We start from the raw sequence: 14,106 nt of genomic DNA, 5'->3' as shown, positions 1-14,106 counted from the left end.
TCTGACAGAAAGTGCATTGTGACTGGCCAAGCATCCAAGGTCATAAGTTATATAATTTTCCCCCTTTAATCTTATTAAGGAGAATAAGATAAGAGGCGTATTCCCCCATTAGAAAATACTTTAGAAATAAGATGTTTGGGGAGTTATGACTACAATGTATCCTAATGAACCCAGTTCAGTGAGCCTGAGATGCAAGACAGCTTCACATTGTGCAGAGCTACAGGAAGATGAGAACTGCCTGTGACCCTGGCAGGTTCCACAAGACACCATTTAGGTGAAAAGCCCATTTACAATGATCTCAGCCTTGTTTTACAAATAAGCACAATACACTTTTGAATTTTCCAAGAATGTGACTCCTTGGTAAATTTGTTTGGTTTGGGACTTTGCCAAGAGTTGTTCACTCTTTCAGGAAAATCATGTGCCGGGATTAATACCGCTCAAGTTTTGTGTTTGCCTTGCCAGTACAGCCCACCATGCCAGGCTGCGGTCATACTGTCACTCAACCATGGCTTATAGCCGTTGTGAGCAGAGTACTAAAGTATTACAGCTTTTGGTATAGCTGTACTTTGGCATTTTCATATAAAGTGTGCATTTTATTGTAAAAGACATTTATTTCATACTTACATTACAATAAAATAATTATATATAATTAACATCCTCATTTGCTAGGTCTGCTATAATAAAGTACAGTATCTTTATCCAGTATCTTAAACAAATGATTATTCTGCTATGATTGTAGAACATCAAGGTGTCAGCGGGCTTGCTTCCTCTGTATGCTGTGAGGGAAGACCTGTGCCAGGTCTGGCTCCCTGGTTTGTGGGTGATCCTCTACCATGTATCAGGGATAACCCTTCACTGTACATGTCTGTGTCCACATTTCCGATTTTAAATAAGGACACCTGTTTCATTGGATTAAAGTCCATCGTAATGGCCTCATTTTACCTGAACGACCTCTTTAAGGGTCCATCTCCAAAAATATTCTGAGATAGCAGAGGTTAGGACTTTGACACATACATTTCTGAGGGTAAAAGGTGGGCCCAAGTCAATCTGCAACATGTTTAGGTAGATACAGTATTACCACATATGAATTTTATTCTAAGATAGCAAAGGAAGACATTAGAAATATCTATTTCAGGATAAGAACTTTGAGTCTGACAGTGTTGTCTCACGAGGACAACAGGAAATAGTATGCTGCAGCTGTGAGAGATGTTCCTGACAGCTAACTCTAGCCTAACAAGGTTTATCCAAGATATCCCTGCTAGAACAAGCAGAAGGAGACTAGATCTAAGAACCAGCTGGCTAGTAGGCTGAAGAAGACCAGGGTTCAATGAAGTCAGCTTGCCTGTAAAAACAGTGGACTCATGAGTACTTTGCTTAACACCTTTAGTAGGTCCTTATTTCCAAGGTGTGGATCATCAGTATAACTCTACATTCCCAGCTTTATTGTTCTCTTGTTCATCTTTAATGTGCCCTACTGGTGAGTCAGACTTCTTCTTGCCCCAGAAATAACTTCATATCTGCTTTTCTGTCCAAGGAATTCTGCAACATTTTTTTTTCTCCAAATTGTATGCATTTTTCAAAGCCAAGCCACATTTTCTTTTCTCCCTAAGAAGATTCCTGCAACTAATAGAACTGAGTAATTGGCAGGCAGAGTAGGATTTGGAAAGATACATGCGCAGGAGCAAGGAGGAAGTAGGAGTTGTGGGAGTACTGAAAGTATGGCTTATACATTACTAAGAACCCTCGCATATGAGTAAACATGAAGAAAACCAAAGTAAATTATTGGTTTGTGACAAAAGGAGCCTTAAAACAGAAAAAAAAGTGAGACCAATGTAGGTAGTAGACGGCACATCAATGGCTCCTTATTACTGATGGGGTTAACTCACTTTGTCCCTTAAAATGGACTGTGTTCTTCAGAGTACCACTATACATGAGAGTTAATGCATGATCTGAATATGAAATCTCTCCCGCAGGTTTATCAATGATTTGGTCCCCCAGATGGAAACTTCAGGAGACAGGACCTCGCTGGAGGAAGTGAAGACTAGAAGGATACCTTCAGAAACTAGAGTGGCTCAGGACCCTTCCCTCTGCTCTGCTTCTTGTGTAGCATGAGGTTAAGAAACCTCCTCAGCCGGGTGTGTCTACTGCCATGATGTCCTGCCCGAGTGTCTGGGGCCAAGAATCATAAACTTACTCTCCTGAAATCATGAGCAAAACAAATACTTCCTCTATCTAAACTATCTTAGGTGTTCTGTCACAGTGGCAGACATTCCTACATTGTTGCGAGTGTCTCATCAACTAGATAGTTCTCTTTCTTGCCTACATTACAACTCTCATTTAGTCTTTAGAAACATGGACCCAGAATCAAAGAACCTCAAAATATACATCCCTTCATTTTACATTTATTGTGTGACTTTTCCTGGGAAGACACGAACAAATGTTTATTTGCCTCAGATAGGGCATTAAAAATAGGCCAAAGAGGGGAAGTGAGAGGAACTAGGGTGGGTAGAAGGAGGGAAAACTAATCAGGATATATTGATGAGAATATATGATATGAGAAAAGAATCTATTTTTAATAGGGGGGGTGAGAAAGGAAAAAAAATGGCCAAATTAAAAAAAATTAAAGATCAAAGAAACAATACCACCCAAATGCATTTTGGTAAAACAAGTGTATTAGGGTCTCTTACATCAGCACAAGTGACAAGTTCCTTGCATGAGGAGCTGCATTGTCAGAAAAGCCACTCCAACATGCATGACACACAACAGATATGACAACTCTTGCTGTGTCCCTGGAGATCGGTACAATTTAAAAGCAGCTCCACCCGAGTCTTCTTCCTGCTCTCCAGGAAATTGTCTATCCTGCTCACATAACCTTAGGAATAGGCATTGTAAATCTTGTCACTTTTTCTGAGTTTTCTGAATCCCATTTTATTTTATTTTATTTTATTTTATTTTATTTTATTTTATTTTATTTTATTTTATTTTATTTTATTTTATTTTATTTTATTTCTAAACAGGCTTTCTCTGTCAGCCCTGGCCGTCCTGGAACTCACTCTGCAGACCAGGCTGGCCTTGAACTCAGACATCTGCCTGCCTCCGCCTCTTAAGTGCTAGGATAAAAGGCATGCATCACCACTGCCTGGCTGAGTCTCATACTATTTCTTAGTCTGTTAAGAGCCTCCCTCCTCCATCCTGGAGGTGGTTGGTTCTTGATACAGCAATATCAGAGGTACAGCAATATCAGAGGTACGGATTTGGGGAAGCGATTGGATGATAAGAGTTCTGCCCCATCCAGCTGCTGATAAGAGTCAGGATTTTATGGAAATAATGGGAGGCAGTGGAAGCTTTTAGAGGTGGGGCCTAGCTGGAGGAAATAAGCCTTTGGAGGCTGTCTTTCTCCTGGTGCCTCTGTTATTCTCTGATCTCTGGTTGCCATGAAGTGGACAGATTGTATCATTCCCTGCCTTGATTATCTACTTTATCTTGTACCCAAAAGCTGGCCAAAGAGTAAAGCCTCTGAAACCATGAAGCAAATTAAATCTTTCTTCCCTTCGGTCATTTTTCTCGGGTGTTTTTCATAGTGACAAATGGTATGTGCTACTTACTGTCTTCTACCTATGTCTATCCTTTCCTTCCTCTGACATTATCCATATATTATTTTCTCCAGGCAGACTCTGAGCTTCAGAACTAGCCGGTACCCATCAGTGTCAGAGACGGCCTTTGGCTTTAGTCAATGACTCAAGGAATAAACATTTGATTAGGAGCGAGTTTCAAATTATTCCTTCATATACTAGGACAAAAGCTGTCTTCCTTCTGCTGGATATAGACAGTTGATGGGACTCTGCCTTGCCATGAAGAGAACTCTGCATACGACAGTGATAGAGGCAAAAGAAAATGTGTCATTTTCTAACAAACACTGGATCAGCCTGAGGTTTGCGCTGTACGACCCAACTTGTTGTTATAGTTGTAATCTGGTTCTCTGAACCTGGGTTTTCTGTTACAACTGGAAGGTGTTTGTGTTTTCTTCCCTTTATCAATATTTATTGAGCATTTACAGTACACTAGAATACAGAAAGTATTGTCCCTGCTCTTGAGGAGCTTATATGCTAGAATTTAAAAAAAAAAAAGTGCACCTTTTTAAAATGAGACAAGGTTTCTCTATGTAGTTTTGGTTCCTGTCTTGGATCTCACTCTGTAGCCCAGGCTGGCCTTGAACTCACAGAGATCTGCCTGGCTCTGCCTCCCGAGTTCTGGGATTAAAGGCATGTGCCACCACTGCCCGGCCTTAAAATAGCATTTTTGTTTGGTGTTTTCTGTAAGGTACTGAGGAGATACTTGGTAGAGTGTGAGCTTTGGATATGACTTAGCCCCATCATTATTTGAGGAGAGGAAGAGGAAGGATTTTGAAGGGAGACAGTGATAGACCATTCAAGGCAGGATTTCCAGGGAGAGTAAAAACAAAGTCAACTGAGGAGAGCAGCACTACAGGACAGAGGATGAGAGGAGACTGTGGGATGCAAGCGGATACACACTCAGTGGAGCCCAAAAGATCGCCAGGCCTTTTCCCAAACACATGGCCACCAAATCGGAATGCTTGGGGACAAGACAAAGTGAAAAGAAAGGTGACCCTGTGCACCTGACTAACAGAAATAAAGGATTGAAATCAAAGGCAGTGTGTAAAGAGCATCCAGAAATTTCTAAAACCAACAGCTATTTAGAAACACAGAACTCCACAGTTATTGCTGTCCATTGTCACTATGGGCCAAGAACGCAGCGGCTTCCTAAACTAAAAAAATACCATAGACCAAAATTTTTTAATGAAACACTTAACCTTTTGTCAATCAATCTCATCCCCCACCTATAAAAATAAAAAGTCCCCTTCAGATTTTGAGGAGGGGCTAAAAGAGGGAAGATATGGGCTGTGGTTGAGAACGGTAGTTACATTAGTGTTCTTTCTCAATGTTGTCGTTAGGATAAACTTTGCATTCAATATTGGTGAAAGCCCATTAGCTACGAAGAGGGAATAAGGAGACAATTTCCTTTAGAGAAGTCTCGAAACCAAAAGACTAATTTACATGAAAAGCCGTAGAGAAAAGTAGCTGAAAAGTCCACTCATAAACTTTTATTCCACTTACAGGAACTTTAATATATGTATTCTTAACAATTATGCTTGGATTGTTCATGAAAATTCCATAAGACATTACAACAAAGCTACCCATCATTTCAGACGAGATCGGGCACATTCAGGGTGGTATGGCTGTAGACGCTAGCCATCATTTCAAACAACTGGAAGATTTTAACAGGTACAGTACCACCTGACATTCACCCATGGACAAGCTGCAGAAAAAAGAGAAACATTACACCTTGTGGGCCAGTGCGTGGTAACCTTATTTAGACGTTGGAGCAGAGAGCACTGCTCTGAAGCTATTAACACTTGTTCTTTAAAGCCTGGTTTGGGAGCTTCAGTATAGAGAGTAAGAGCTTAGGTCCCACTGCAAATGACTACAGAGAGAGTGAAATCATTCATATATGACACATTAAGCTACAGCCATGTGACTAAGTTTTATAGCTGACGTGTGGAAGTCAACCACAACGGAGTCATCAGCTACCAGCCCTAGAGCCCTGCTGCTAATATAATACGCACAGGTATAGCAAAAGGAACCTGCAAACCTTGAACACGCTGCGGGGAAATCAGCCACATGTTTTAGAAATTATCAACCACTAATCTTCCCATGTGGGGACTTACAATATTCCCTCGTTATTAAAGGAAAGCGGAGCGGCTCTCTGATCCTTCTGACTCAAACCACACACAGACAAGTCTGGTGCTAATGATCGCCATCTACGGGTCACTCAGCATGCCAGGGCCTGCCGTGAGCACTCCACGCATATTACCTTACTTAAATTTTATAATGCTGTTTGAGGTAGGAACTGGCCATTTCCTTCTCAAAGATAAGTAAATTGAAGCACAGAGAGTTTGTGAAGCTCACAGACCAATAAGGTTCCAAAGTTAGTAATAGGAAGAGTAAAGTTCTGATCCCTCTATGGAACTTTTGTTTTTAGCCTGAATACATCATTTTAACTCCATTTTCTGCTCTTTGGCACCTCCAATGATTTGTAAGAAGATTCATTTTTTATGCCTTTAAATTTCATGTCTATATATTTTATGTCTATGTATGTGCTTACATTGCATAGAGATTTTTTTGTAAGTTTTTTTCATACAACATATTTTGATCGTATTCTTTCTCTTCCTCAACTCCTTCATGATGCTCCCTACCTCCCTGCTCACCAACTTGGTATGCTCTCTTTCTTTAAAAAAAAAAACAAAAAAAAAACTGAAAAAACAAGAAAAGAAACAAAAATTAAAACAAAATAAAGAAAACCAATAAGACAAAAATACCAAAAACAAACCAAAAGCACACACATAAAACAAAAACAACATAACAAAACAGAATCTCTTTTGTGTTGGCCAACCTTTCCTGGGCATGTGGTTGATATGGCCAGTGACACTCCATTGGAGAAAACGGATTGTCCCTTTCCCAGCAGGTATCAATTGCAAATAGCTTCTTGGTTAGGGGCAGGACTTTGTGTCCATTTCCCCTTCTCAGGTACTGGGATTTTGTCTGGTTTAAATCTGTGCAGGTCTTGGGTGTGCTGCTGCAGTCTCTGTGAACAGATTGCACCAGCCCTGTTGTGTCTGGAAGGTACTACTTCCTTGGAGTCATCCACTGCCTTGAGCTCCAAGGATCTTTCACCTCAACTTCTGCAAAGATCCTGATCTTTGAGGGGAGGGGTTTGATAAAGACATCCCATTTAGGACTGAGTGTTCCAAAGTCTCTTTCACTCTTTGCACTGTGTCCAGTTGTGGATCTCTCTGTTAATTACTATCTACTGCAAAAGAAGATTCTCTAATGAGGGTCAAGTGCTACACTGATCTATGGGGATAGCAATATGTCGTTAGGAGTAATTTTCAATATATATTTTATGTCCATAAAATTACATATAAAATTTATACTTATATTCTTCTTATTAAAAGTAAAAATAGGCCGGGCGGTGGTGGCGCACGCCTTTAATCCCAGCACTCGGGAGGCAGAGCCAGGCGGATCTCTGTGAGTTCGAGGCCAGCCTGGGTTACCAAGTGAGTTCCAGGAAAGGCGCAAAGCTACACAGAGAAACCCTGTCTCGAAAAACCAAAAAAAATAAATAAATAAATAAATAAAAATAAAAAATAAAAAATAAAAGTAAAAATAGTTCCCTCAGTGTCCTGATGCTCTAGACCAGTGATTCCTAATGCTGTGAACCTTTAATACAGTTCTTCATGTTGTGGTGACCACCAACTGTAAAATTTCCATTGCTACTTCGTAACTGTAGTTTTACTACTATTATGAATCATAATGTAAATATCTGTGTTTTCCAATGGTCTTAGGTGACCCCTGTAAAAGCGACCCAGAGGTTGAGAACCGCTGCCCTAGATGGACTTGCTGAGATGAGATTCTGGAACTTCAGTTACTTGCCCTTACCCTAAGAATAAGCTTCCTTCCTGAAGAAGACACAGTGTATCATCTCAACCATGCTCAGAATTAACAGTCCTACATAATGTAGGAAGGAGTGTCAGATTCCGTGCCCAACAGAGGGCCTGATCCAGGAAAAAGTTAAAGAGACACATGATCCAATGGACACAGGTTGTCTATGGATTTCCCCTTTGGGACAAAGCATTACCATGTCAAGATGTTTCAGGGTTTATGCCCTTACACAGACTAGAATAGAGTCTCATTAAATGACTAGGAAGACAAATACAACACTTTCTCAGGAAGCTACTACTGCTGCCACCAGTCAAGTGCTACAAAATGAGTGTCAAACCCATCTATGTCACACCACCAAACACTTGTGACTTAGGCTGAGACAAGACACTTCCTCATCTCTTTAAGCAGGTCACAAAGTTGAACATTCACTTCCATGCCCATACAAAATCAAACAAACAAAAGAATAAAATAAAACAAAACATGGGATGTGGTGGGGGCGATGCATCAACAGCTAAGAGATCTGGCTGCTCTCCAAAAGGGCCTGTCTTCAGTTCCTGGGACTCATGTGGCATCTCACTACTGTCTGTAACACCAATTTCAGGGGATCCAATGGTCTCCTCTGGCCTCGGTGAGCACTAGACAAGCACAGAGTGTATATACACACATGCAGGAAAATACTCATACACATGACTTAAATAAATCTTTCTCACAAATTGGTTCCTGGTAAAGGCTAACTGTATTACAACCAAATGACCGCTCTCGGAAGCCTCATTTATTTAGTAACCTCTAGGCAGAATTTGCCTCGATCTAGCAATGTCTTTATATTCTTTTTACCAGATGCCAAGAACAAAAACATTAAAACTGGGAGAAAGGAAAAGGATGAGTTACTCTTTAAACCAATACCTAATTCATAGTCATCGTTAAATTAATATGAGAGAGGATTGAGCAGTGATTATTAGAATAGGTTAGTAACTGAGGTTTCTGTGCTTAGAAGGAGTGTCAAAAATCCAGTCAGTTGGCTGTATTGTATAGCTCACAGGACCCAATTAACGAGGATAAAATTTATAGCCAGCCTACCAAGGTATACAATCTATGACCAGGGAAAAAAACTAGTCTTAACTGGTCTATCTAGTTAAAGATATCTGCCTATGTTTCTTCCAGGTTGTGGGTCTGAAAATTGAATGGAGAGGATTTCTGCTGGTCTAAAAATATGAGTGTTGAGAGAAATGGTCAAGCTTTCTGTATTCTGGGGTTCAGACTACCCCTTGGTCTTCTCCGATTCCTCATGCATGCTGGGAAATCTTCCTTCCTGTACCCCTCAAAAGGATGTATGTTCTTAACCGTGGTTGCAGTCTCAAGGGCTACTGCCAATACTCAAATATCCACGGAGGTTTTGCATGTCAAGCCAACTGTGAAACTGGTAAATTGTCCCAGTCCTGATGAAATCATGGATGGCACCTTCTTCATGCAGGTGACACCATGTCTTCCATAGAATCAAGGGGCTATGGTAATAGCCTTGGTGGGTTTAAGGAGCTCCACGAGTCCGGGGAAGGCAGAACTCCCTGAACTAATGGAGGCTAAAAAGGTTTATTTGTTTGCCAAAGTCAGCCGTCCCTCTGAATTCATCTATAAATAAACATGAGTAATTAGGTATGAGGAAAGTGACTGAAGTACTGAAATAACAGGCAGAGCTGAGGCAAGAAAGGTTTTTAATTACCATTCATGCAACACCATTTTGTTCTTAGGATGCTGTAACCCAGGGAAGCATAAGCTGAGCAATTTTCAAGCCTGGAACACATTTGGTGACTACCCAGTTGAAGCAGGAAAACAATGTTTAACATATATGTATGTATAAGGTTTTACATTTTTTGGAAGAAGAACTTTCCATAAAAATAATCCAAAGTTCTGTTATTTACTTATTTCCTATGTTTTTCAGATTTTGAGGATTTCTTCCATATTTTATAGTTAAAAATCTAGGAATGCTTAGGTTTTTTTTATGCGTGTAGAAATACAAACATTTAAGCATGTAATATATTACTTAACTAGGTTATGATGACATTATTATAACTAACATGAATTTACCTTACAACATTCAGATGGAGGAAAATAAAGTTAATCATTTCTTAAAATGTAAATGAAATTACAGCCAACAAGACGGGTCAGTGGGTCAAAGTTCTTGTTGTCAAGCCTGGAGACCTGAATTCAATCCCTGGAACCTATGTGGAGGCAGAAGGAGAGAATCAAATGCACAAGGCTGTCCTGTGATCCCAGATACATGCTGTGGTATGCATGTTCCCCCATGTCATGTACAAATGCACAATAACCATACAATATAATTCTAAAAATTCAAAATAAAATCTGACGCTAAATACCAATCAGACTGGCAAGAAATTTAATCTCAGTTATTATGGCGGGAGACTGTGACCTCTTCTTGAGCAGTCAATATGTCCTGGGAAGATTATGCAATTCAAAATAATTTTTGGATAACCAAAAAGGTCTGGTGGGAACAGCTTGTGTCAGGTACAGGGAAAAGGGGGTATATTTTTGTAATTCAAAACAATAATAATGCTGATTTCTAGTTACTCTGTTTTTAAATAAGGATTTATGTATATATGTATGTATATGTATGTATGTATGCTGTATTTATTTATTTGTGGGAGAGTGAATGTGTGTGTGTGTGTGTGTGTGTGTGTGTGTGTGTGTGTGTGCACATTTGTATGTTAAGGAAAGCCAGAAAAGGGCATCAGGAATCCTCCCCTCTCATTATTTGCCTATTCCTTTGAGACACAGTTTCCCCTAGGCCTACAGCTTGTATTTTCTCAGCTAGGCTGGAAGCCACCAAGCCCCACCCATCTTCCTGTGTCCATCACTCACAGAGTTGGGGTTACAATCTTGATTTGTTATATGAGTGCTGGTGTCCAAACCCTGCTCCTTCTGATCGTGAAGGAAGTTCTCTTAACTGCTGAGTGGTCCTTCCAGCCCCTTACTCTACTTTGCTTTCTTACTACAGCCATGTGTGATGATGACTTTAATTGTCAACGTGGTCTAGCATCACTTGAGATTAGAATCTCATTGAGGAAGTGTCTTGATGGAGCTGTTCTGTGAGCATGTCTGTGGGAAACTGTCTCAATTATGATAATTGATAAGGGAAGAGCCAGTCAACAGAGGGTGGCACCATTCCTTGGTTTTGGGTCCTGGGCTATATCAGAGCAGAGAAGGTAATCTGAGTAGTAGGCATGCATGCATTCATTTCTATCTGTTCTCCACAGTGGATATGATGTAATGTGACTGGCTGCTGTTAAGTTCCTGCCACCTTGATTTCTCTGCAATGGTGCTCTATACCTGGAATTGGGAGCTAAAATAAGCTCTTCCCCCCTAAGTTGCTTCCCCCCCCAATATTTATTTATTATGTATGCAATGTTCTGCCTGCATGTATCCCTGCTGGCCAGAAGAGGGCACCAGATCTCATTACAGATGGTTGTGAGCCACCATGTGGTTGCTGGGAATTGAACTCAGGACCTCTGGAAGAACAGCCAGGACTCTTAACCTCTGAGCCCTCTTTTGTTGTTGATTGTTTTAACTCTTTTGGGGGTCCACCACCCAGCTCCCAAATAAATCACACACAGAGGCTTATTCTTAATTATAAATGTCTGGCCTTAGCTTGGCTTGTTGATAGCCAGCTTTACTTAAATTATCCCATCTAGCTTTTACTTTGGGGCATTTACTTTTCTCTACTTCTTTATATCTTTCATTATTTCTTTCTTTCTCCATGTCTGGCTGTATAGCTGGGCGGCTGGCCCCTGATGTCCTCCTCCTTCCTCTCTCCTTCTTCTTCTCTTTTCTCCCAGATTTTTCCTTCTATTTATTCTCTCTGCTTGCCAGCTCCACTTATTTTTCTCTCCTGCCTCACTATTGGCCGTTCAGTTTTTTATTAGACCATCAGGTGTTTTAGACAGGCACAGTAACACAGCTTCACAGAGTCAAACAAATGCAACATAAACAAAAGTAACACACCTTAAAATAATATTCTAAAACAATTTCTCCAGCCCCTAAATTGCTTTTTGACAAGATATTTTATCACAGTAACAGAAATAAAGCTAATGCATCATGTTTTGCAGTTTTTAACAATGTGAATGAAACATATTTTGTTCTTTACAAAAATCTTTTATATTTCTAGATGCCAATACACATGTTAGCCCAAATTAGCACACTTATTACTTATTCTTTAATATTTTTTTCTCCAACTTGGGCTTTAGTAATATAGAAATGATGAGATAAAAGGGTGGATTGTTGAGTCTACTTTTGAATAACCACTAGTCTCAAATATTTTACATTGGTATGAATTTTTATATATAGATACAGTTTAAGGTTATTTTTGTTATACTGCATATATGTTTCTATTCTTGTTTAAGATACTGTACCTATACTTCTAATTTAAAAATGTAAAGTTTTAGTCCTTGAAAGATACTTAAGATAATAAAGAAATACAGGTTAGTAGTTAGTCATCTATAAACAATCAAACTTATAGTCAGGTATGTTTTCAAGATTTTAAATATATATTTTAGATAGATAGGTGATCTTCAGACCCTTCAGAGATCAACATAATATGGCATTTTAATGTTTTAATAACATAGGGCTTCTCATGACAATGAGACATGTCTGCTCCTGGCAGCACCAATCTACTTCATAGAAAATGATAGGCATTGAAAAACCTCCATATGGAGTTTGCTTTCTTTGTGGCAAAATTTAGCCACTGGGCAAAGAAATTGCCCCTGCCTCCATTGCTGACAGGATAATGTCCAAATTTGACACAAAGGAAAGCATCTGCTGAACTTTGCCAAGACAAGGTAGGACAGTTCTTTAAAATTTCTGCTTCACAGAAAAGTCTGTCAGATATTCTAGGCCTGTAGCCTGAAGATGAATGCCTCAACACAGCAGAAGAAGCTTGGGTGACTGTCCAGGCAGCCAGCTATTTCTGTCATTTTTATAGTTTTGGAATTTTATAGTTTGTGTTGCACTTCCTGTTTACTCAAGTAATAGTTTATCCTTCTTGAGTTTTTGAAGGAGATTAAAGACTAAATAATTATAGTTTTACAGTTTTCCTTGTTACCAAATTCAGAAAATAAACTTACATAAAAGATATAAAATGTATAAGGTTGAAAGACATAAAAGCTTAAGTTGCTTATCTAAAAAATATTTTGAGGTCTGAAAAGATAGTTTTAAGATGGTAATACAAGTTGTGATAGAAAATGGCTTAGGTATAAAACTTTAAATTCATCAAGATAAGACAGATGATGGAGTATTTTCTCTGAATTTGCCAAATACAAAGGGACTGGACATTATGGATGTAATTCTTACTTGATAATTGTTCTTATTGTATACAGTTTCATTTGTTAAGGTTAACACCTTTCTTTTCTATTTAAATAATACTTGATAATTCTTCTTATTGTATATAGTTTTATTATGTTCAAGTTAAAACCTTTCCTTTTTATTAAGACAAAAATGGGGAAAATATTATGGAATAATCTTTTTGTACTCTGTGAAGATGTGTCACTCTGATTGGTTTAATAAAAAGCTGAATGGCCAATAGGTGAGCAGGATTTCTGGGCAAATAGTCCACTAGGAAGAAGATGCCAGGAGACATAGAACAAGCAGGATGGGCACTACAGAGATGAGCTAATAAAGCCATGAGGAAGAAAGTAAATTAATAGAAATGGGTTAATTTAAATTATAAGACCTAGTTAGAAACTAGCCTAAGCTATCGGCCAAGTTTTCATAATTAATAATAAGTCTCCATGTCATTACTGGGGAGCCCACAGTTCCAATGAAAAAGTTCAACTATAACTTTTACTATAAAAACATCAGTTATTTTATTATTTTCTTCACCCTTCCCCATCCCACACCTACCACAGACTAATGATGTATTTTTATTTAGCAATAAATTGTAAAATACTAGAAATTATTTAAATGAAGTTCTGTATTATTACATATATGTTAATTTAAACAGTCTATACCAAAGAATGAATGCTAATACACTGATTAATTACAGAGATATAAGAAGAACTTTAGTTATCTTAATTTATCATTTTTTTTGCAATTCAGCTTTTCTTTTTTCTTTCTTTCTTTCTTTCTTTCTTTTTTTTTTTTTGCTTTTGAAACCAGAACATTTATTTTATGACTGACTGAAATTCCTCAAGATGAGCTGGATGCTGCAACAGCTGCCCTCTTGGGTTTCGGTGTTGTCCCTTCCCGGAATCCATGTCTGAATCTTCAATAGATAATTTTTAGGTGCCTCATCCGCCCAGTCCTGGTAGTGTTACGTCTCTTAGCCTTGGCACTCCAGTTATACTTTCTCTTGTGCTTGGCCGGGTAGCCACACTTGCCACAGGTCGACTTCTGAATATGGTAGGCCTTAGAGCCACAGCTGTGGCAAAGCATGTGCATCTTATTGCAATGCTTTCTAAAGGATGACGTTCCTTTCGTCATCTTGCTTCTGCCGCGGAGGCCAAAGAGAGCGGAAGAGCCAGTTTTTGTTTTTATTTATTTATTTTTATTAAGAAAAATTCTTTATTCATTTTACACACCA

At 39.0% G+C, this 14,106-nt stretch overlaps 1 pseudogene; it reads right to left on the bottom strand.

The window, feature by feature from the left end:
- Positions 1–13,712: 13,712 nt before the first annotated feature.
- Positions 13,713–14,006, bottom strand: LOC131921912 (large ribosomal subunit protein eL37-like; annotated as a pseudogene).
- Between the last annotated feature and the right edge of the window lie 100 nt (positions 14,007–14,106).

Source organism: Peromyscus eremicus, chromosome 11 (assembly GCF_949786415.1).
Source record: "Peromyscus eremicus chromosome 11, PerEre_H2_v1, whole genome shotgun sequence".
NCBI lineage: Eukaryota > Metazoa > Chordata > Mammalia > Rodentia > Cricetidae > Peromyscus > Peromyscus eremicus.
Note: the sequence above shows the minus strand (reverse complement) of the source record. Positions and strands in the feature narration are given on the sequence as shown.